The sequence below is a fragment of the Callorhinus ursinus genome, unplaced genomic scaffold (genome assembly GCF_003265705.2).
Source record: "Callorhinus ursinus isolate GAN/ISIS: 27379988/994484 unplaced genomic scaffold, GSC_fseal_2.0 scaffold12, whole genome shotgun sequence".
NCBI classification, from domain to species: Eukaryota; Metazoa; Chordata; class Mammalia; order Carnivora; family Otariidae; genus Callorhinus; species Callorhinus ursinus.
The window spans coordinates 28584812-28609194 of NW_027397074.1; the positions used below are offsets into that span (position 1 = coordinate 28584812).

General features: G+C 37.7%; 1 protein-coding gene across 6 annotated transcripts in view; it reads right to left on the reverse strand.

Annotated features, from left to right (window-relative positions):
* THSD7A (thrombospondin type 1 domain containing 7A) overlaps window positions 1-24383 on the reverse strand; it is a 446918-nt gene that overhangs the window by 41571 nt on the left and 380964 nt on the right. The window lies entirely within an intron of this gene.

Consider the following 24383-nt stretch of genomic DNA (forward strand, 5'->3'; position numbering starts at 1 on the left):
ATATTCTTCCTCAAGAGAGCCAGACCCTCTCAATCAACATCCAAAAAGAACCGTTTAACTTAGAACCTTATGTTTCCCCTTTTTGAAAATCAAATCTGGAGAAGAAAAATGAAGGATGTTAAATAATGTCTCATAGTTTTTAGTGCTGTCAATTTCAAAACAATTTCACATCTTGCATTCATTGGATTCTTGAAAATCTTGGATCTCTTGAGAATCTTCTAAATGTATTGGGCAGGTATTGATCTTCTACTGGACAGATAGGAAAACAAATGTGGAAAGATAATTGATAAGTGCGGGATCACACAGTAAGGGATGGGGTCTACTCCAGTACTCATTCCATCAAATCACACAGTCAATTAACTTAATAGTCTACAGATGTGATTTGAGAAATCGGTGCGTTTTCCTGGAACAGTCCCTTATTACCAATTTGGCATTTCACAATATCAATTCATCACTAGTATTCTCCAGGCAAATATGTGGAAAAAGCAAAATTTCCTTTGGTCAAGAGTCAAATGCATGGTTGTTCTGTGTAATACTCTGATGTGCAGAGGGTTTGCTCTTGTACCATTTTAGATTAGCATCAAGGATCCGATTTTGAAAATGGTAATTATATAAACAACTTGTACTAGGGAACTCTAGGTTGGTTTATAATTTTTTTTATTGAGATACAATTCATATACTGTAAAAGTCAGCTCATGTTTTGGTTTTTAATATATTCACTGGAGTCATACAATCATCACCACTATCTAATTTTAGAACATGTTCATCGCCACAAAAAGAAACCCTATACCCATTAACACTCACCTCCCGTGTTCCCCTCCCCCATCACCTGGCAACAACTCATCCACTTTCTGTCCCTAAGAATGCACCTGTTCTGGACATTTCATAGAATGAAAGCAAACATTCTGCAGTCTTTTTTGATTGGCATATTTCACTTAGTATAATGTTTTCAGGGTTCATCTATGTTATAGCATGTGTTAGTACTTCATTCCTTTTTATGACTGAGTAGTGTTCCATTGTATGGATAGATCATATTTTGTTTATCCACTCATCAGCAGATGGATATTTTAGTTCTTTTCCTATTTTGTGTATTATGAATAATGCTGCTGTGAATGTTTGTGTATCAGTTTCTATGTGAATATGTTTTTAATTCTCGTGGGTATATATCTAGGAGTGGAATTGCTGGGTCATATTGTAACTCTATATTTAACTTTTTGAGGAAGTGCCAAACTGTTTTTTAAAGCACACCATTTTACAATACCACTAGCAAGGTAAAAGTGTTCCAATTTCTACATTTGCCAAAACTTGTCCTTTTTATTTTAGTGTCCTTTGAAGAACAAAATTTTAACTGTCAATGAGTCTAATTTACCTATTTTTTCTTTGGTTGCTTGAGCTCTGATGTCACATCTAGAAAATTATTACCTAATCCAAGGTAATTAAGATTTACATCTATGTTTTCTTCTAAGAGTTTTACAGTTTTAGCTCTCATATTTAGGTATATAATTCACTTAATTTTTGTGTATGCTAAAAGGTGTGGGGGTGTCCAATTTCATTCTCTTGGATGTGATTATCAAGCTATTCCAGGTCTATTTGTTGAAAAGACTATTTTTTTCTACATTGAATTATTTTGTTGAAAATCAATTGACCATAAATGTAAGGGTTTATGTCTAGATTCTAAATGTCATTCCATTGATCTCTATGCCAATACCACACCATCTTGATTGCTGTAACTTTGTAGTAAGTTTCGAAGTCAGGATGCATGAGTCCTCCTACTTTGTTCTTACTTTTCAAGATAGTTTTGGCTTTTTGGGGTCCCTTACATTCCCATATGCATCTTGGAATCAGCTTATCAATCCCTCTCCACAAAGGCAGCTAAGAGTTTGACAGGAATTGTGTTGAATAGCTTGATCAATTTGGGAGTATTGCCATTTTAATGATGCAAATACATGGGATTTCTTTCCATTTATTTAGGTCCTTAATTCCTTTCAATGATGTTTTGTAGTTTTTGTGTAAACATCTTGTACTTCTTTTGTTAAATTTATTCCTAAGTATTTCATTCTTTTTATTGTAGGTAGATTTAAAAGAGAACCAACAAACATTGATTTCTTTTATTATAGTGAAACAAGACCACCTAAAAACCATATGACAAATTTAATCTATAAGCTTGTGACCACAGTGTCCTGGATTGAGACAGTGTTAAAGAGCTAGCCCCTTACTACACAGTATTTCCTAGCCTTGCCTTATCACAAATTAACTGGAACACATGCTAAAAGTACAGGCTTCCAGTAACCCCAAACATTATGATACAGTTCACTTGGGATAGGGTCTCACTTTTGGAAATTTAATATGTTGTGTTTATTCAGCACTCCCTCTTTTATATTGAAATTTTTTTATCAAGGTAATTGTGGATTCACATACAATTGCAAGAAAAAATATAGCAAGATCCCTTGTCTACTTACCCAGTTTCTTATAATAGTAACTATAGTACGATTTCAACCAAGATACTGAGATTGATATAATCCATTGAGCTTGAATATTTGAGTTTCACCAGTCGAACGTGTACTCATTTATGCATGGATGAGTGTGTAGGACAGAAATTAGGGAATGCTGCTGTAAGACACAGGCAGAACCAGTAGAACCTGGATAAGAAGTAGATCTATAGCATATTTTCATATATATTTTATGTTTTTGTCAGATATATATCAGCTATTTTAAACTTAGTCTCCCAACACAAAAGTGCATTTTTTGGTACAATTTCATAAGTACGGAGTTGGCTGAACACACACATGAATCCAGAGCCCTCTTTGTGCCCTCTTCCAATCACTGTCCCTTCCCACATGTGCAACCACTATCCTGATTTCTCACAATGCAGAACTGTTTTTTTTTAAATTTTATGTAAATGGAATCATACTGTGTACACCCCTATATGCAAGCTTTCTTTCATTCTACAAGGTGGTGTGAGGTTCATCCATATAGTCGCATGTTGTTGAATACTATTCATTCTAATTGATATACAGTATTCTATTGTGTGAATGTATTATGGCTTATTTGTTCATTCTATTGATGGTGGATATTTGGAAATTTTTTAGTGTGGAGCTATTGCTAATAGTATTGCTAGGAACATTCTAGAATATGTCTTTTGGTGAACATATGTATGCATTTTTGCTGGGAGTATTCCTAGGAGTGAATTTGATGCATCAGAAGATATGCATATTATATCACCTAATTGTACATGAAGTATAATAAAAATTTTTTTTATAAGATTTTATTTATTTATTTGAGAGAGAGAGAGAGAGCACAAGTGGGGAGGAGGAGCAGAGGGTAAGGGGAGAAGCAGACTCCACACTGAACATGGAGCCTGACATGGGGCTCAATCTCATGACCCCGAGGATCATGACCTGAACCAAAATCAAGAGTCAGATGCTTAACCTACTGAGCCACCCAGGTGCCTCTGCTGACTTTTTTAAAGATAGGATCACAAATTTGGCATGAAGAGCAGGGTGCAATGAAAGAGTTTTCAGAAGTGTAGGAATTAGTCTCAGGTAACCTTAGAGAGGACAGATGTACCAGCTGGGGCTTTGTCAGCTGTGAAACACTGAAGACGAAAAAGAGATGTCAATGCTAAGTTTTGAATGTACTTCTGGTACTGAAGAAGGCTTGTGGGCTACTGATAATGATGTAGAGGAAAGTCCAATAAAGAACTGAAGTAACTTATGACAGTGTTTACCAAAATTTTTGAAAAGCGTAACTATTTTTCAAATAGATCGCAGTGTCTACCTAAATCTTAGACTTTGACTTTCCTTTCATTATGGTTTCAGGTGGGGAAAGAAGCCCACCTCACTATTTTGAGTTGAAACGAATTTCAAATCCCATTCTCCTTTCCTACAACGCAGTTAAGAAAATGAATTTAAGTCGGTAGAAGATGCTTAAAAATGTAACTCTAGAAAGGGTAGTAATAATTTGTTTTGTATTTCAAACTAATAGTTTATGAAATAGAATCAAACTGTAGAAATATCTAAAATATCCAAATCAATGGCATTCTGTGACCAAATTGTTTGTTTGCAAAAAGTATAATAATTTTTTAAAAATCCCAATTATTTCCAAATGTTATCAATAGCTTTGGTAAAAGGACACCAGTATTTCAAAGGTAATAAATTAAGTTTTTCTTTAAATTCCAGTTCATTAACATACATACATAACATACATTTTTCGAAAGAAGGCATACATATCGGTGGCCAACAGACACATGAAAAGATGCTCAATATCATTGATCAGGGAAATACAAATCAAAACTACAATTCAATTATACAATGCAGCGATTCAACACTTCCATATAATGCCCAGTGCTCATCACAAGAAGTGTACTCTTTAATCCCTATCACCTATTTAACCAGTACCCCCACGCACCTCCCCTTTGGTAAACATCATTTGTTCTCTATAGTTAAGTGTCTGTTTCTTGGTTTGCTTCTCTCTTTTTTCCCTTTGTTCATTTGTTTCCTTTCTTAAATTCTACACATGACTGAAATCATATGGTATCTGTCTTTCTTGACTGACTTATTTCATTTAGCATAATACTCTCTAGCTCCATCCAGGTTGTTGCAAGATTTCATTCTTTTTTATGGCTGAGTAATATTCCAGTGTGTGTGTGTGTGTGTGTGTGTGTGTGTGTGTGTGTGTGTGTGTACCACATTTTCTTTATCCATTCATCAGTCGGTGGATACTTGGATGTTTTCAAAATTTGGCTGTTGTAAATAATGCTGCTATAAACACTGGGGTGCATATATCCCTTTGAATTAGTATTTTTGTATTCTTTGGGTAAATACCTAGTAGTGCAATTGTTGGATTGTAGGGTAGTTCTATTTTTAAGTTTTTGAGGAAACTCCATACTGTTTTTCAGAGTGGCTGCACCAGTTTGCATCCCCACCAACAGGGCAAGAAGGTTCCTTTTTCTCTACATCCTTGCTAACACTTGTTGTTGCTTGTGTTGTTGATTGTAGCTGGTGTGAGGTGAGATCTCACTGTAGTTTTGATTTGTATTTCCCTGATCAATGACATTGAGCATCTTTTCATGTGTCTGTTGGCCACCTATATGTATGCCTTCTTTTGAAAAATGTCTATTCATGTCATCTGCCCACTTTTGAGGGGGAGGAAGGAGGGAAGGGTTAGAGAGAGAGGAAGAGAGAGAATCCCAAGCAGGCTCTACACACAGCATGGAGCTCAACATGGAGCTTGATCCCACAACTCTGAGACCATGACCCAAACTGAAACCAAGAGTCAGATGCCCAACCAACTGAGTCACTCAGGCGCTCTCTTCTGCCCATTTTTTTATTAAGATTTTATTTATTTGAGAGAGAGAGAAACAGAGAGCACAGAGGGAGAGTGAGAACCAGACCCCCTACTGAGCAGGGAGCCCAATGTGGGACCCGATCCCAGGACCCTGTGATCATGACCTGAGCTGAAGGCAAACACTTAGAACTGACTGAGCCACCCAGGCACCCTAATGCCCACTTTTTAATTTGTTTTTTGGGTCTTGAGTTTTATAAAATCTTTATATATTTTGGATACTAATCTTTTATCAGATATGTCATTTGCAAATATCTTCTCCCATTGTGTAGACTTTTAGTATTGTTGTTTCCTTCACTGTGCAGAAGATTTTTATTTTGATATAGTCCCAATAGTTTATTTTTGGTTTTGTTTCCCTTGCTTCAGGAGACCTATCTAGAAAGAAGCTGCTATGGCCGATGTCAAAGAAGTTACTGTCTGTGTTCTCCTCTAAGATTTTTATGGTTTCAGGTCTCACATTTTGGTCTTCAATCCATTTTGAACTTATTTTTGTGTATGGTATAAGAAAGTGGTCCAGTTTCATTCTTTTGCATGTGGTCCTGGATTTTGTTTGTTGGGAGTTTCTGATTACTGATTCAATTTTTTTTTTTTGCTGGTTATCAGTCTGTTCAGGTTTTCTATTTCTTCTGTTTCAGTTTTGGTAGTTTATATCTAGGAATTCATCCATTTCTTCCAGGTTGTCCAATTTGCTGGCATATGGTTTTTCATAATATTCTGTTATAATTGTACTTCTGTGGTATTGGTTGTCCATTCTCTCTCGTTTGTGATTTTATTTGAGTCCTTTCTCTTTTCTTTTTGATAAATCTGGTTACGGGTGTATCAGTCTTTGTAATTTCTTTTAAAGAACCAGCTCCTGGTTTCACTGATCTGTTCTATTTTTTTTAATTTCTATATCATTTATTTCTGCTCTAATCCTTATTATTTTCTTCTTTCTGTTGGATTTAGGCTTTGTGTGTTGTTCTTTTTCTAGCCCCTTTAAGTATAAAGTCAGGTTGTTTGAGATTTTTCTTGCTTCTTAAGGTAGGCTGTATTGCTATATACCTCCCTATTAGGACCACTTTTGCTACATCCCAAAGGTTTTAGACCATTGTGTTTTCATTTTCATTTGTTTCTCTGTATTTTTTTTTTTAATTTCTTCTTTGGTTTCCTGGTCGACCCATTCATTGTTTACTAGCATGTTGTTTAACCTCCATGTATTTGTGTTCTTTCCAGATTTTTTCTTGTGGTTGATTTCTAGTTTCATAGCACTGTGCTCAGAAAAGTTACATGGTATGACTTCAACATTTTTGTATTTGTTGAGGCCTGCTTTGTGAATGAGTATGTGATCTATTCTGGAAAATGCTTCATGGCACTTGAAAAGAATGTGTATCCTGCTGTTTTAGGATGGACTGTTCTGATTAAAACTGTTAAGTCCATCTGGTCCAGTGTGTCATTCAAAGCCATTGTTTTCTTGTTTATTTTCTGTTTAGATGATCTGTCCATTGATCTAAGTGGGTCTTAAAGTCCCCTACTGTTATCGCTTTATTATCAATAAGTTCCTTATGTTTGGGTGCTCCCATATTGGGTGCATAAATATTACAATTGTTAGATTTTCTTTTTGGATTATCTCTTTTATTATGATATAGTGCCTTCTTTATCTTTTGTTACAAAGGTAATAAATTATTGAAATATTTCTACAAGAATTGCATTTTCCCACCTTCAAAATGACAACAAAAGTAAATTTTTAACCTTTTGTTATTTAGTACTCATAGTTGAAAGTAGAATCACAGGATCATTCATGTCACTACTTCACAAAGTAACAGATAAATGGATAGTCTTTCTTTCCATTTTATCTGTTGGAAGACTATGGCATTAGTGAGAGTTAACACGTATGACTTCAGATTGATTCATATTGTATTACTAAGTAAGCAAATATAAAAGTTTTATGTCTGATCTTCCAATAGCATATTCCAGAAAACAGCTCTCAAATAAAATTCAACCTATTAAATTGTTAAAAGATATAAATTAGGCACTGGCATAAAGACAAAACTGCAAAAGAGTATAATGCTCAGCATTCCATTTTTATTTTCCAATGTGTAACAACACTCAATAATTGCCTGTCATGTTTATCTAGCACAATTAAAATCCTTAATGCTACTAGTAAATTGCTAGATAAGCATTCCCTTGCCTTCTCAGCTAAGATCATTTTTGAGGGCAATTAACACCAAACAATCATAGGGGATGGAAAGACAGAAATATTTCATGCGTTTTAAGGCTAAATAAACTGCTGGATCTTGTAGCAATTTATGCCTTCTAAGGAATGCTGGAATAAAACAAATGACTTCACAATTAGGGTGTTAAAACTTTTAGCAGTTCAACACCGAATTTACACATGGAAAATCGACCTCCTGACTTCTGATCATATTTTTTGCAGCCCATATCTATTCTGACTACTCTTCCAGGTTGAAATAAAAACAAAACACTAGCAAGCTTTAAGTGGCAACTGGAGGACATATTGCTTTTGAGATACATCCAATCACCTCTTTTATTTGAATTATGAATGCACAGATAAAGCAGCTTTCAATAACCTTCACAGTTACTATATTGTATTGTTGAAAGGTGCACTGCTGATAAAGAATTCATTTTAAAAGCACATGGAAAATATTGGTTGGTTCTGATTTACAGCTGTTTGAATGAGCAACTTTGGCACTTTATCTGAAACTTGGATTAATCTCAAAAGCAACCTCAAAAAATCTCTCCTACTTTAATGTATATTCTATGCACATGACTGCAATCAGGAATGAGACAAATTAGCTAGAACTTTATTATTATCCTTGTGGGTTTAAAAATATTGAAAAAGATCATTAAAAAATTCTCAAATAGAATATTCTTTTATAATTATATATTGAGGACTGATTACTCAATCCAGGAAAACCAAATTCCTATATATATCCAGACTCCTATCATCAAATGTTCTATCCAAATTCATATAGTCAATGTATGAAAAGTTATGAATCAACCTTGGACAATTACAATTTTCATAGTGAAGTGTTCAGAAAATATAACTACAATGAAATGTTATTTTAAATTTATATTTATTTGCTTTATATACATATGAAGGCCTATCTCTTCATATCTGCTAGGTACTTAAGGATTTTCTTGAAGTTTCAACATCAGTGTTAATGGCTATGGGGTTCTGTTGCTGTTATTATTCCAATACTGGGAGTTACCCAATGACTAGGCACATTCAGATTCACTTAGGTACAGCTATGTACAAGTGTATTATCAAGGCCATTTCTTATTGCCAACTCTAAAGCTTTCTGTTGTATAATAAGGGATTTGGCTGTTCTTTGTCTTTGATTCCTGGGAGGTAGCCTCCAAATCCTGAAATTTCCTGAATCTTTCTTATTCATGGTGGCTTCTTGGACTACAGGTGAGTTTATGTTAAAGAGATGTCTGAGGACATAGGGATGGTCACACCACAAAGACAGAACAAGTTTAGAGGGTTGGGGCTTTAAGCCACATGATATCCACCCAATCTCTGGGGGCAGGTGGGGGGACAGATTGAGCTCAACCATGTGTCCAATGAATTGATTAATCATGTCTACATAATGAAGCCCCAATAAAAGCTCTTGATACCAAAGCTCAGGTGAGCTTTCTGGCAGATAATATACATTGATATGTAGAGAAGGCCATGCCTCCTGGATCCATTAGGAGAGAACATGGAAGTCTTGTGTTTGGGACCCTCCCAGATCTTTCCTATTTGTCTCTTATTTTGCCACCGCCTCTTTTTTTTTTTTTTTTTTTTTTTAAGAGAAGGAGAGAGAATCTTAAGCAGGTTCCATGCCCAGTGTGGAGCCCAAGGTGGGGCTCCATCAGGACCTGAGCCAAAACTCGAGGGTCAGATGTTTAACTGACTGATCCACAAAGGCGTCCCTGGTTACTTCTGATTTGTATCCTTTTGCTATAATAAGACTCTAATTATAAGTCCAGTTGACCCTGAAGAGCGTGGGGGTTTTGGGAACTGACTCCCTGTACAGCTGAAAATCCTTGTATAACTTTGACTCCCCCAAAACCTAACTACTAATAGCCTATTGTTGACCAGAAGTCTTATGTATAACATAAACAGTTGATTAACATGTATTTTATATATAGTTTATATTATATTCTCTGTTCTTAAAATAAAAAAGTAAGGTGGACCAAAAGAAAATGTTAAGAAAATCATAAGGAAGAGAAAATACACTTACAGTCCTGTACTGTACTTATCGAAACAAATCTGTGTACAAGTGGACCCACATAGTTACAGTTGTGTTGTTCAAGGGTCAACTCTATAGTGCTTTCCCAAGTTCTCTGAGCTGTTCCAGTAAATCTGAGGGGTTAGTGGGAACTTCCAAATCTGTAGCCAGCATGTCAGTAGTAAGGGTGGCCTGGGGAGCCCTGAACTTGCAGCTGATGTCTGAAGGGCTGAGCAGTCTTGTAGAGGACAGAGCCCTAAACTGGTGGAGTTTGGCTTAAATCCAGGTAGTTGGTGCCAGAATTACACTGCACTTTCAGACATAACTTTTTATCAAAAGGTAAATAAACTTATCTATAAAAGACCCTGTATCTATAGTTTACTTATTCAACCAAAATAAAACCTTGGGAATAATTACATACATTAAAGCATTTATGGACCTTCTCCCCAGATTTAACATTTATAATTTTAACTAATCCCATATTAAAAATGAGAGATCAGAGCTAAAAAGCTGACCTTGGGAATAAGGCTTTGTCAGCAATGTAAACATATTTGGTGGAATGTTGAGACGATGAAGCAATGGGAAATAAATTAATTCTGAAACTTATTAGAGTGATTTTTTTAAAGATTTTATTTATTTATTTGAGAGAGAGAGAATGAGAGATAGAAAGCATGAGAGGGAAGAGGGTCAGAGGGAGAAGCAGACTCCCCGCTGAGCAGGGAGCCCGATGCGGGACTCGATCCCAGGACTCCAGGATCATGACCTGAGCCGAAGGCAGTTGCTTAACCATCTGAGCCACCCAGGTGCCCCTAGAGTGATTTATTTTTAACTTGATCCAATGGAGGACATTTTTCTTTCAATTAATGAAAACCATATATTGCCTTAGAAGTATTTCCAAAGGATGATCTTTAAACATTAGTTTGTTGGATTCTAATTAGCATTAAATATAATTTTAACAAAAAAACATTTCTGTGGTCAAGTTGGAAAATTATTGCATTTAAATTAAGTAGGTCTCCTTACCCTGGGCTTTCCTTTTTTGCTATTATGAGCTGTGAATCTCTAGGAGAATGGCTTGAATACGCATTCCTATACTGACTTTTTTTCTATAGCATCTCACTGGACCAGTAAGAAACAGACCATTCAGACAGGTTGTAATTATAATGCATTAAACTTGGATTCATGTTTTGAGGTGTACAGAGTTTTAATATGTAAAAAGTAAGACTTTTCATGTCCATTTCCAGATATGGAAAAAAATGCAAAAGTGGATAAACAAGTTTAAAAAACTTCCAAATCTCCCAAACTTAAGAAAGTTTTTCTTAAATTATATTTACTTTAAAGTTCTAAGGCTTTAAAGGTCAAGCTTATGGCCAAGGGAGTGGAAACTGTTATGTGAATAAATACCTTGAGGTTTTTTTTTTTTTTAAATGGCTATTTAAAAAGACCATTAAGGGAGTCAATTTTGTTTTTATGCAAATTAACTAAAATTTCTTGTAAGAGCTAAATTGGATTTCAATGCAACTATGAAGAAATGGGATAAACATGGAGAGAAATACAAGTAAAAATTTTTCTTCAAAATTTAAATTTAAAATGCCCATAAATTTGTTCATGTGCTCTCAGGTTGCTTTTTGAGCCCATATATAGGGCTTATGTCTACTATGTAATATCTTCTTCATGAACGTATAAAAAATTCCTTATGCATAGCCTTGTTCATTACATAACTATTTTGATGATGCTTTGATGATGCTTTGAAAAAGACCTACATTTTAGTAACGAGACTAGACTAATGGGATATGGAACTTAAAAACTATTTTGGATTTGCAGGGTTTTACTAATACAACAAGAATCTGTATGCGGATTCACACAGGTCATTTAGTATCTTCATGGATTTTGAACCTTGTAACATAATGTAAAGAATGAACAATTCTACGGTTAAATCAATAAAATTGCCACAGATATCAGCAAGATTACCACTCTGTAATAATTTTGTTGAAAATTAGTGTTATGATGTCTCTAATGAATTAGGGGGAATAAGGGGCCAGAGGCCTATAGAAAGGATGTGAAGTAAAATATAATGGCAGAAGTTGTTAAGGCAAAGATCAAAATTCTTTTTTTTTATTGTTACAAATAATGAACTATTTTTAGCAGTTAAATTTATTTTAAGCCGCAGAACACTTTCTTTCTAAAAAGCTGGAAAGAAAGCCCAATAAGTTTATGGGATTTATTGGAAGCTCCGTTTGACAGCCTGACCTGAGGGGCTCTGTGGAGCCCAGTTTGAAAACCACGTTATTAAGTAATAGATGAGTTGAGGTCTCCAGGACATGGAGCACACAGAACTAAATAATAGCACCAGATGTTTTTCCATCAAACACGACATGAATGGTAGCTGGAGGAAATTTTCCAGTGAAAGTCTCTCCCTCATCACCTCCACAGTCCTCCTTCAGGGAGCCTGTTGGAGAATAATGCTGGTCTCCATACCTTATTTAAATTTGACCCTAGGCTATTGCTTTCTTTTTGTATTCAGTATCCACAGTGGCCCTCTCATTCTTTCCCTGGCTCTTTAAACTTGCAACTATTACCTCAGGAAAATCTGTCCCTCAAACCCTTCCTCTCCTTTACATTTAAAAGGAAAAAGATCTCAACTGTGAATGATAACTGCAAAAGTCTTACCATCTGTACTTGTGCTGTCAAAGGAAAGATTTAAATTCCGAAATGAATTAGACATTAAATAAGTACGACCAACTAAAAAAGCTTTTCAGAGAACTTAGCACTCCATTTCAGCTTGTTTACAAGACTCTCTTTATTGCCTTTTCTGCCTGGTTTAATTAAACATGCTCTTCCTCAAATACAAGCATCCACCATGATAAGGAAAAATTTCTCATTCAATTTTGTTTCTAATTAACCTCTAATATTAAACTTATATAACCTTCTATAGAATCCTATTACAAAAGTAATACATTCTAATCATATTATGGTTGAGTGGTTATGTAGATTATCCTCCGAATCTACTCTCCCCATATTCATACTTATTTTTATCAGATGTACCCTGAGTTCCACACAATGTCTTAAAAGTACATGCTCTTGAACTAAAATCTATTTGTAAATTGAGTACTGGCAATCATTAAATTGCCAATATCCTTTCTACAGAGGATGAGGGAGCAGAAGGCTAGCTGAGGACAAAGCAGAAGCTGGTACCCTACACCTCCCCTGGCCCCCCCATGTGGTATGTGTGACATTCCTCAGGCACTCTGGGCTGCCCTAAAGGAAAAACAAATGGTTAACTGATAAAGATCACAGTCCTGCAGGACGGGAGTCTCCCTCAGTTTACAAATGTCCTAGTGATTTACAAGGAAGAAGCTTTCTTACCAATAACCTAACTTCCAGAGATGTATAACTCAGTTTCCTGAAGTCCTAACATCACCCTCCCCTACATGAAATTGAGGGAGGCTGAGGCAGAAGGAAATGTAAATAAAATGGAATTTCTTTTGAACCTGAAGCCCATTAACAAGGACGTGTGATAGAAGGAATGTAACATTCCTCCAGGAAACTACCAACTGTCTTCATGTTAGTGTCTCATTTGAGGGAAGAACAACCTTGGCTTCACAATAACCAGGCCTTCAGTATCCTGAGAGTCTTTAGCATATGACAGTCCTTCTGGACACCCCCTTTGTCCTCACCTCCCCAACTCCTGAGTTATCTAATCCGCCACTCCTGAAGACCACAGTGCAACAGCTCTTTCTGCCTACGGGGCCTGTCCCTGTGCTTTAATAAAACCACCATTTTGCACCAAAAATGCCTCAGGAATTCTTTCTTGGTCACCAGCTCCACACTCCACCCCACTGAACCTCACCTATATTCCAAAACCACATCACAGAGGGCCCTATAGACTCATTCAGTTTTCAAAATCATACCTAAATAGACAATTCACCTTATGAAGACCCATCCTTGTAAATTAAAAAAAAAAATTCCTAATGTTCTCTTCCCCATAACTGGCAATCAAGTGAACTATAACATGGGAAATGTTGAATATTTTGCCCAAGTCAGTATATTGTGCTTCTCTTGGGGGTGATCTCCGCAGGCCTTTCCTACAAAGATTCAAGCTCACATTCCTACCAAACCCTGTGAGGATCTGCACAATCCAGTAGAGTAATCCTTAAACTTCAAACGTGTGGGGCACCCGGCTTGCTCAGTCCGTAGAGCATGAGTCTTGATCTCAGGGTTGTGAGTTCAAGGTCCATGATGGGTGTAGAGGTTATTTATAAATGAATGAATGAATGAATGAATGAATGAATGAATGTAAATTAAAAAAATGTGTAATAGAGCTCCGGGGGGGATCTTGTCAAAATGCAGATTCTGACTCAGTAGGTCTGTAATGTGGGTTGAATTTCCGCATTTCCAATGGTTTCCCTGTGAGGTCTATGCTGCTGGTCTATAGACCACTTGTGTCTCTACTTGTGCAGATAACTTTTGGTCCACAGAGCCTAATGTATTTGCTATCTGGACTTTTAGGAAAACATTTGGTGGTAAGTAATTTAACCTAATAGTTGATTGTTAAGTTTCTTCATAGTGTCTACATGTTAGCAAGTATTTGTTAGGTATAAATAACAATATATTACTTTTAAGCAACAGGAGAGCAATGTATATTAAGTATATCATGGGCTCAGGAAGAAGAATCATATCAGATGTGCCTTTCTGCTAACTTGATATTAGCAGATAATAAAACATCACAAATATAATTGAGTTTTAGAATATTTACTGATAGTACATTATGGCTTAAACTACCTCTGAGACATGGCAAAGATAAACTTGCTGAGGGCAAAGATTGAAGAGAAGTGTCTGAAGGAATTATGTAGCTCTTAGAGCTCAAGACTTGAGCACCTGGCATTTTTACATTTTATCCAATTCACATTCAAGTATCACTTTCACGTGACTCAAATAGAAATGTTGTTTCTACTTCTCAAGGAAAAGAGCAGAAATAAAGAGTTAAATAAGTTGTCACAACTATATAAACGAGGAGGTTAAGACGTCGTCCAATCAGGTAATTCTGAACAATAAGCTTTAAATGCAATAAAGAGACTTAATATTGATATCACTGGGCTAATTCAGTGAAATAGGTATTTGACTATTATTTCTTCTATTTAGTCAGTAGAAAGAAGCACAAATATTTGATGAATAACATATAGAAAGTATGTGGCATGAGTAGCCCTTATTCCAAAGATCTTAGTTGTTCTCAACAGTCTGGTAATTTCCCAGAAATGGGACACAGAGGGAAGAATAGCGTCTGGAAAAAAGAAAGAATCCAAGCCTGATTGTGGATCAACTACAACTACAAAAATTCTCTCCAGAGCTTCACTCATTCTTTCATTCTACAAATATCGAGCACCTACTTGTTCTAGGGGCTGGAGATACATCAGTGAATAAAATAGTCCAATTCCTCCCTCAATCTTGTACAATTCTTGTATAGGAGATAAAACATAAAGAAACATAACAAGTAAATTATATGGTATGGTTATAGAATGACACATGCTTTATAAATATAAAATGTAGAGCAGGATAAAAGGGTTTGGGAAAGAGGGGTATGGTTGAGGGGAAGCATGATAAAATTCTATCACTTATATTTAAATGGAAATCATGTATACATGCATTTTGCGTGTTAGATTTTCTCTAAGATTCTCTAAAATATTAAGAGTAAATGATATGGTGAAGATCTGAAGATGGCGGAGGAGTAGGAGACCTAGATTTCGTCTGGTCTCAGGAATTCAGCTGAATAGGGATCAAACCATTCTGAACACCTACGAACTCAACAGGAGACCGAAGAAGAGAGTAGCAACAACTCTCTGAACAGAAAAGTGACCACTTTCTGGAAGGTAGGACGTGCGGAGAAGTGAATCCGAGGCGATATTCGGGAGGATAGACGGCGGGGGAGGGGCCTCCGCCGGCCGCTTCTGGCAAGTGCTAGAGCCGCGGAGCACAAAATCGGACCTTTTAGAAGTTGGCTCCGTGGAGGGACGTCGCTGCAGTGGCTAAGCGGGGGGTGGAATCCTCCCGGGACAGTGTGGTCTCAGGACCCTCAGGGTCACAGAGAGACCGGGGGTGCCTGAGTGCACCAGAGCTCCCAGGTATCGGAGCGGGGAAGCCGGCTGCAGAGACGGAGCAGAGTCGCGGGCTCTCAGCTCGGGGTGGCCATAAACTGTGATCTGCGGCCCAGTCGGGGCACGGCTCCTCCAGCAGGGACCCAGCAGGCGGCAGATCCGGGGAGACTTCCCTTCCTTCCCGGGGAGGAGCGGTGCGGGAACGCACTGCAGGGATCTGCTGGGTTTGGAGACTCTGTGCGGGGTCGGGTGCCAGAGATAGCAACGCTCGGTCACAGGCCGGGTGAGCACGGAGTGCGGCCAGAGACCGGGGACACGGGAGTGACTGCTTTTCTCTGGGGGCACACTGAGGAGCGGGGTCCCGAGTTCTCGGCTCCTCCGGGTGGAGATTGGGAGGCCACCATTTCTGCCCTGGTCCTCCAAGGCTGTACGGAAAGCTTGCAGGGAACAAAAGCTCCTGAGAGCAAACCGGAGCAGCTTCCTTAGCCCGGACCCACAAGGGCGGGGCAATTCCGCCTCCGGCAAAGACATTTGGAAACCACAGCAACAGGCCCCTCCCCCAGAAGATCAGCACGAACAGCCAGCAAGCCAAGACCAAGTTGATGGATCAAGGAGAACGGGAGAACTCCAGCGCTAGGGGAATACTGCACATAGATTCATGGCTTTTTTTTTTTTTTTTTTTTTTACCATGATTCATTATTTCATCAAAGTTAATTTTTGTTGACTGTTTTTTTTATTTTTATTTTTCCCTTTTTTTAACCAACATCTTATCAATCCCTTTTTAAAAAAAAAAAAATTTTTTCATTTTTCATTTTTAGAGTCATATTTTATCCCTTCATAGTAGTTACCCTTATTTTTGGCATATATATATAAGTTGTTCTCTCTTTAAAATTTTGAGGTACAGTTTCTTCTAACAGATCAAAATATACCCTAAATCACTAGTGTATGGCTTTGTTCTAGTCTCCTGCCTGATCACATTCTCTCCCTTTTTCCTTTTTTTTTTCTTTTCTTAAATCTTCTTTCTTTTTTCAAACAACTTATCTTACCAAGTCCTTTTATAAAACCTTTTATAATTTTCATCTTTACAGTCATCTTCCATCCCTTCATTGTATCAACCCTTATTTTGTACATATATGTCTTTCTTCCTTTAAAATTTTAGGAGGCACTTTTTTCTAACAGACCAAAATACGCCCAAAATCTAGTGTGTGGCACTGATCTATGCACTAGCCTGATCATATTTGATCATATTCTGCTTTTTTTGTATTGTTTTGTTTTTGTTTTTATCTTTTTTTTTCTCTTTTTTCTCTTTCTTTTTTCTTTCTTTCCCTTTCTTTTCCCCTGGTTTCAGGTCTTTTCTGATTTGTATACAGTATATTTGCTGGGGACGTTGTAAACCTGTTAGCATTTCGTTCTCTCATTCATCTATTCTCCTCTGGACAAAATGACAAGACGAAAGAAATCACCTCAGCAAAAAGAACAAGAGGTAGTACCGTCAGCCAGGGACCTACTCAATACAGACATTAGTATGATGTCGGACCTAGAGTTCAGAATCATGACTTTAAAGATACTAGCTGGGCTTGAAAAAAGCGTGGAAGTTATTAGAGAAACCCTTTCTGGAGAAATAAAAGAACTAAAATCTAACCAAATCGAAATCAAAAAGGCTATTGATGAGGTGCAATCCAAAATGGGGGCACTAACTGCTAGGATAAATGAGGCAGAAGAGAGAATCAGCGATATAGAAGACCAAATGATGGAAAATAAAGAGGCTGAGAAAAAGAGACAGAAACAACTACAGGATCACGAGGGCAGAATTCGAGAGATAAGTGATACGATAAGACGAAACAACATTAGAATAATTGGGATCCCAGAAGAAGAAGAAGAGAGAGAGAGGGGGGCAGAAGGTATATTGGAGCAAATTATAGCAGAAAACTTCCCTAATGTGAGGAAGGAAACAGGCATTAAAATCCAGGAGGCACAGAGAACCCCTCTCAAAATCAATAAAAATAGGTCAACACCCCGACATCTAATAGTAAAACTTACGAGTCTCAGAGACAAAGAGAAAATCCTGAAAGCAGCTCGGGAGAAGAGATATGTAACCTACAATGGTAGAAACATTAGATTGGCAACAGACCTATCCACAGAGACGTGGCAGGCCAGAAAGGACTGGCAAGATATCTTCAGAGCACTAAACGAGAAAAATATGCAGCCAAGAATACTATATCCAGCTAGGCTATCACTGAAAATAGAAGGAGAGATAAAAAGCTTCCAGAACAAACAAAAACTAAAGGAATTTGCAAACACGAAACCAGCCCTCCAAGAAATATTGAGAGGGGTCCTCTAAGCAAAGAGAGAACCTAAAAGCAGCAAAGAGCAGAAACGAACACAGACAACAGACAGTTAACAGTCACCTTACATGTAATACAATGGCACTAAATTCATACCTTTCACTAGTTACCCTGAATGTAAATGGGCTCAATGCCCCAATCAAAAGACACAGGCTATCAGATTGGATTAAAAAACAAGACCCATCAATATGCTGTCTCCAAGAGACTCATTTTAGACCCAAAGACACCCCCAGATTGAGAGTGAGGGGGTGGAAAACCATTTACCATGCTAATGGACACCAAAAGAAAGCTGGGGTGGCAATCCTTATATCAGACAAACTAGATTTTAAAACAAAGACTGTAATAAGAGATGAGGAAGGACACTATATCCTACTTAAAGGGTCTATCCAACAAGAAGATCTAACAATTGTAAATATCTATGCCCCGAACATGGGAGCAGCCAATTATATAAGGCAATTAATAACAAAGGCAAAGAAACACATTGACAACAATACAATAATAGTGGGGGACTTTAACACCCCCCTGACTGAAATGGACAGATCATCTAAGCAAAAGATCAACAAGGAAATAAAGACTTTAAATGACACACTGGACCAAATGGACTTCACAGACATATTCAGAACATTCCATCCCAAAGCAACGGAATACACATTCTTCTCTAGTGCCCATGGAACATTCTCCAGAATTGATCACATCCTAGGTCACAAATCAGGTCTCAACCGGTACCAAAAGATTGGGATCATTCCCTGCATATTTTCAGACCACAGTGCTTTGAAACTAGAACTCAACCACAAAAGGAAAGTCGGAAAGAACTCAAATACATGGAGGCTAAAGAGCATCCTACTAAAGAATGAATGGGTCAACCAAGAAATTAAAGAAGAATTAAAAAAATTCATGGAAACCAATGAAAATGAAAACACAACTGTTCAAAATCTTTGGGATACAGCAAAGGCAGTCCTGAGAGGAAAGTATATAGCAATACAAGCCTTTCTCAAGAAACAAGAAAGGTCTCAAATACACAACCTAACCCTACACCTAAAGGAGCTGGAGAAAGAACAGCAAATAAAGCCTAAACCCAGCAGGAGAAGAGAAATCATAAAGATCAGAGGAGAAATCAATGAACTAGAAACCAAAAGAACAGTAGAACAGATCAACGAAACTAGGAGCTGGTTCTTTGAAAGAATTAACAAGATTGATAAACCCCTGGCCAGACTGATCAAAAAGAAAAGAGAGATGACCCAAATCAACAAAATCATGAATGAAAGAGGAGAGATCACAACCAACACCAAAGAAATACAAACAATTATAAGAACATATTATGAGCAACTCTATGCCAGCAAATTAGAGAACCTGGAAGAAATGGGTGCATTCCTAGAGATGTATCAACTACCAAAATTGAACCAGGAAGAAATAGAAAACCTGAACAGACCTATAACCACTAAGGAAATTGAAACAGTCATCAATAATCTCCCAAGAAACAAAAGCCCGGGGCCAGATGGCTTCCCAGGGGAATTCTATCAGACATTTAAAGAAGAATTAATACCTATTCTCCTGAAACTGTTCCAAAAAATAGAAATGGAAGGGAAACTTCCAAACTCATTTTATGAGGCCAGCATTACCTTGATCCCAAAACCAGACAAAGACCCCATCAAAAAAGAGAATTACAGACCAATATCCTTGATGAACATGGATGCAAAAATTCTCACCAAAATACTAGCCAATAGGATCCAACAGTACATTAAAAGGATTATTCACCATGACCAAGTGGGATTTATTCCTGGGCTGCAAGGCTGGTTCAACATCCGCAAATCAATCAACGTGATACAACACATTAACAAAAGAAAGAACAAGAATCATATGATCCTCTCAATAGATGCAGAAAAAGCATTTGACAAAGTACAACATCCTTTCTTGATCAAAACTCTGCAGAGTATAGGGATAGAGGGTACATACCTCAATATCATAAAAGCCATCTATGAAAAACCTACAGCGAGTATCATTCTCAATGGGGAAAGGCTGAGAGCCTTTCCCCTAAGGTCAGGAACGCGGCAGGGGTGTCCACTCTCACCACTGCTATTCAACATAGTATTAGAAGTCCTAGCCACAGCAATCAGACAACAAAAAGAAATCAAAGGCATCCAAATCGGCAAAGAGGAAATCAAACTCTCACTCTTTGCAGATGATATGATACTGTACGTGGAAAACCCAAAAGACTCCACCCCAAAACTGCTAGAACTCATACAGGAATTCAGTAAAGTAGCAGGATATAAAATCAATGCACAGAAATCAGTGGCATTCCTATACACCAACAACAAGACAGAAGAGAGACAAATCAAGGAGTCTATCCCATTTACAATTGCACCCAAAACCATTAGATACCTAGGAATAAATCTAACCAAAGAGGCAAAGGATCTGTACTCAGAAAACTATAAAATACTCATGAAAGAAATTGAAGAAGACACAAAGAAATGGAAAAACGTTCCATGCTCATGGATTGGGAGAATCAACATTGTGAAGATGTCAATGCTACCTAGAGCAATCTACACATTCAATGCAATCCCCATCAAAATACCATCCACTTTTTTCAAAGAAATGGAACAAATAATCCTAAAATTTGTATGGAACCAGAAGAGACCCCGAATAGCCAGAGGAATACTGAAAAAGAAAAGCAAAGCTGGCGGCATCACAATTCCGGACTTCCAGCTCTATTACAAAGCTGTCATCATCAAGACAGTATGGTACTGGCACAAAAACAGACGCATAGATCAATGGAACAGAATCGAGAGCCCAGAAATGGACCCTCAACTCTATGGTCAACTTATCTTTGACAAAGCAGGAAAGAATGTCCAATGGCAAAAAGACAGTCTCTTCAACAAATGGTGTTGGGAAAATTGGACAGCCACATGCAGAAGAATGAAACTGGACCATTTCCTTACACCACACACAAGAATAGACTCCAAATGGTTGAAAGACCTAAACGTGAGACAGGAGTCCATCCAAATCCTAAAGGAGAACACAGGTAGCAACCTTTTCGACCTTAGCCGCAGCAACTTCTTCCTAGAAACATCGCCAAAGGCATGGGAAGCCCGGGCAAAAATGAACTATTGGGATTTCATCAAGATAAAAAGCTTTTGCACAGCAAAAGAAACAGTCCACAAAACCAAAAGACAACCGACAGAATGGGAGAAAATATTTGCAAACGACATATCAGATAAAGGGCTAGTATCCAAAATCTATAAAGAACTTATCAAACTCAACACCCAAAGAACAAATAATCCAATCAGGAAATGGGCAGAAGACATGAACAGACATTTCTCCAAAGAAGACATCCAAATGGCCAACAGGCACATGAAAAAGTGCTCCACATCACTCGGCATCAGGGAAATCCAAATCAAAACCTCAATGAGATACCACCTCACACCCGTCAGAATGGCTAAAATTAACAAGTCAGGGAACGACAGATGTTGGCGGGGATGTGGAGAAAGGGGAACCCTCCTACACTGTTGGTGGGAATGCAAGCTGGTGCAACCCCTCTGGAAAACAGTATGGAGGTTCCTCAAACAGTTGAAATTAGAGCTACCGTTCGATCCAGCAATTGCACTACTGGGTATTTACCACAAAGATACAAATGTAGGGACCCGAAGGGGTACATGTACCCCAATGTTTATAGCAGCAATGTCCACAATAGCCAAACTGTGGAAAGAGCCAAGATGCCCATCGACAGATGAATGGATGAAGAAGATGTGGTATATATACACAATGGAATATTATGCAGCCATCAAAAGGAATGAGATCTTGCCATTTGCAACGACGTGGATGGAACTGGAGGGTGTTATGCTGAGTGAAATAAGTCAATCAGAGAAAGACATGTATCACATGACCTCACTGATATGAGGAATTCTTAATCTCAGGAAACAAACTGAGTGTTACTGGAGTGGTTGGGGCTGGGAGGGATGGGATGGCTGGGTGATAGACATTGGGGAGGGTATGTGCTACGGTGAGCGCTGTGAATTGTGCAAGACTGTTGAATCACAGATCTGTACCTCTGAAACAAATAACGCAACATATTTTAAGAAAAAAGGAAAAGAAGAAGATAACAGGAGAGGAAGAAAAGGGGAGTATGTCAGAGGGGGAGACGAACCATGAGAGATAATGGACTCTGAAAAACAAACTGAGGGTTCTAGAGGGTAGGGTGGTGGGGGGATGGGTTAGCCTGGTGATGGGTATTGAGGAGGGCACGTTCTGCATGGAGCACTGGGTGTTATGAACAAACAATGAATCATGGAACACTGCATCAAAAACTAATGATGTAATATATGGTGATTAACATAACAATAAAAAATTAAAAAAAAAAAAGAGTAAATGATATATGATTTTAAAAAATTCTAGAAATTCTACCTCTTGTTCTGCAAAATTTTAAGTAATTAACTTGAGAAGTACCTGGTACTATGTAGTCACTCAAGGTTCTAATGAACCAATCAACTGAGATATTAGAGTGTTCTAGCAGTGAGAACATGTGTGATTTGGTTTTTGAATGATTTAAAATCTGCTGCTACAATGACACCATCTAAGATTTCACAACAAAAGTAAAGAAACATATATCGTCTTATGTTCTTAGGATAAATGCCCCCCAATATATTTATATATCAATAAGATTTATAGCCAATTCCATTTATGTGACTCCCGAGGTAAACTTTAAGATCTGATTTTCAGAGTGTAGTACGTATGAGACAGTGAGGGACCTTGGGAACAAGCCCCTATGCACCCGGGATGTTCCATGCTGGCTGTTGTCGTTTTTCTTGCAGATCAAACAGGGACCAAGGAGCAAGCCCAGATGGGTTCAAACTGATCTGAGATAGGATGGCCACCAAATTTGATCTTTTATCAGCTTTTCCTCTCATTTCAGGGCTAGAAAACATGCCCAGCGGTGGAGACTTAACATGCAAATGAAACATCTGATGTATGAAGAAGCATGTTTTGTCAACCACACCTGCGTGCCCACTTGCCTGGGATTCCCAGCCCTTCCGTGTGTGAGCAGGACTCCTTCCCCACCTCAGCCCCTTTAAAACTTCCCCTGGCTGTTGTTCTGAGAGCCAGTCTGACACTTCTGTTGAGACTGTGTCTGTTTTTGGCTGCAGCTGCTGCGCCAATAAAGCCTTGCCTGTACCTTTAAATTTTGGGTCCAGCCTTGTTTCTACTGTCACTGGATTCAAGAACCAGAGCCTGCTAACAGGTATATCATCTTTCAGTACAAAGTTTACTACTACAAAGAATGCCAGACATAACAGACCTGTGCTATTAAAATAATAGTGACCACATGGGAAATGGCCTAAAATAAAAGAATTAAACTGGTGAAAGTCAAACTGTTATGATCCACAGATGGACAGCACGGATAAAATAGAAAAGCCCTAAGGCCACTATCGAACAGGGGATTAGTGTCTTTGCACTGCATACATGTGGGGATCAATTCTATATTTAAACTGAAAACAGAAAGAGACATTTTCGTGAAAGCCGCTTTTCCACCATCCATTTGGAAAGCCAGTTTGGCTGAGAGAAGGCAGTGGTCACAGAGACTGAAATTTAGAGTGTGCCTCGCATAGAACACCAAAGTTAGAGTAATCCACCAACACCATCAGAACTGATAGTACATATATAAGCAAAGAAGTAATTTCCAAAGAAATCAGGCAACAGAGATTCAATTTCCTTGGATGTCACTTTGAATAAATGTTTCAGTAAACACTGAAATATCCCCTTGGACATCTGCCGTAGATTAGATTTAATGAGAAAGAATTGATGCTGGACAGACACAAGGAACTAAACTGGAGCCCTTTACTTAGTTAAGGGTCTTAGATCCTTCCACAATCCCCATGAAGTTCAGTGCTATCAGGAATCTATCTTTTGTGCTTTCTGTGTTCTAGAATACAGTACTGCATTCTTCATACTTTGAATTGACAATGCTGTGGTATTAAGTCTACTACCTTTGCTCAATTTTTATTATTTTTGTACTTTGACTTTTGTTAAGTGATCTAACAACTTTATGAGAGTCACAGGATATTTTTAAGGTTTTTTTCTAAAAATAAAATTGACTGTTAAGTGGCTTGCTGACACCCCCCTGCCTCTAATTAACAGATCAGGATAAAAGTGATAATATACAAAAGTCATTCTGAAAACTCAAAGGTTACGTGACAAACAACCGATTATCTTGGTGATTCACTAGGCATAACAATATAAAATGTGAGCAAATCCTTATAAGCTACATTCCAGGAGGAACATTTTTAAAGGTGATCTTCAATTTTGCATTTTAATGACTAATCATGATCTTTTACATTATCATATCATCTCAGAATCGCAAGTGCAGTTATATTTTTCCTGGTCTCTAATTTATAGCACTG